This window comes from Buceros rhinoceros, unplaced genomic scaffold (assembly GCF_000710305.1).
Source record: "Buceros rhinoceros silvestris isolate BGI_N320 unplaced genomic scaffold, ASM71030v1 scaffold32901, whole genome shotgun sequence".
Taxonomy (NCBI): Eukaryota; Metazoa; Chordata; class Aves; order Bucerotiformes; family Bucerotidae; genus Buceros; species Buceros rhinoceros.
This window is the reverse complement of record NW_010393026.1, coordinates 1-1158: the sequence shown is the minus strand read 5'-3', so window position 1 is coordinate 1158 and position 1158 is coordinate 1.

The following is a 1158-nucleotide window of genomic DNA, read 5'->3' as shown; positions in this document are numbered from 1 at the left end:
TGCGGGGACTGTGGGGAGGACAAACCCAGGTGCAAATGAGCGGGTGGCGATGAGACCTCACTGTGAGGAGCAGCCCTATACACTGAGATTCAGGGAAGCACGCACCAAATTGGGGATAATGTGTCCTGCTTATTCACGGGTTGGAGCAGGCCTGGCTGGCTGCAGCGCCTGGCCCCATGCTTCAGCACTGGGAATGCCCCAGGGGACACTGGCCAAGCAGGGGGACTGTGGGAGCAGCAAGGAGCTGTCATCCTGTGTGGCCCCACTAAGGACCTCAGTCCCCTGTGGTGAGCCAGCAGGGTGGGGACAGGAGCAGCCACCACCTCTCCGAGCAGGACGGCCCAGTAGCAGGCCAGGAGGGCAGCCAGCCCTGAGACTGGCACATCAGCTGCCTCCATGCCATGAACACCCTTTTTCCAGGCTCACTGACAGCTCACCCCTAGCCAGACCACCCAGCAGGGAGCTGGGTCTGGCCCCTGAGGGGTGATGCTCTGTCTGTGGCATCTGCCTCACCTTGTCGGGACCTTTTTTCCCAGGGAATCACCCCCAAAGTGGGTCAGAGCTCTCCAGATGGACACTTGGGAACATGAGCTTTCCAGCAGCTCCCAGTGACCGGGGAACCCGATCTGTGGCTGCAGGAAGGGGCCATTTCCTCCACACACAGTCCGAGTGACAACAACCCGGGTACCGCACCCAGCTCTGCCACTTCTGATATGGTGAGGATGTTAACGGAGTGGACACAGGAAAAAGAAAGAAAAAAGCCAGCCCTAACAACAATCAAAAAGCCAAACCAGGAACAAGCTGCAACTTGGAAATGCCATTCCACTGCCAGAGTGGAAATTTTGGCCTGTCTCGGTGAAGGGGTGGCTTGTCCCTGAGAAGGGACTCACCGGAGAGCTGAAGGCTCTGCGACCGCTGTGGCCCGGACCGCAGAGCCCGCTGGAGGCCAGACAAGAGCCTGGGCGTGGGATTTTTAGCTGTGCACGCCGGCCGGCCTCCGAGGGAGGGGATCCTTTCCCAGGATCTGCCCGACCCCAAGCAGAGCCAGGGCAGAGCTGGCCGCTGACTGCTGCCTGGTGCCCTGCCACCCGGGGAAGCCCAGGGGAGCCCCGCTGCACGGAGCATCCCTCACAAGACCCACGGAGGAAGCAGCTGGAG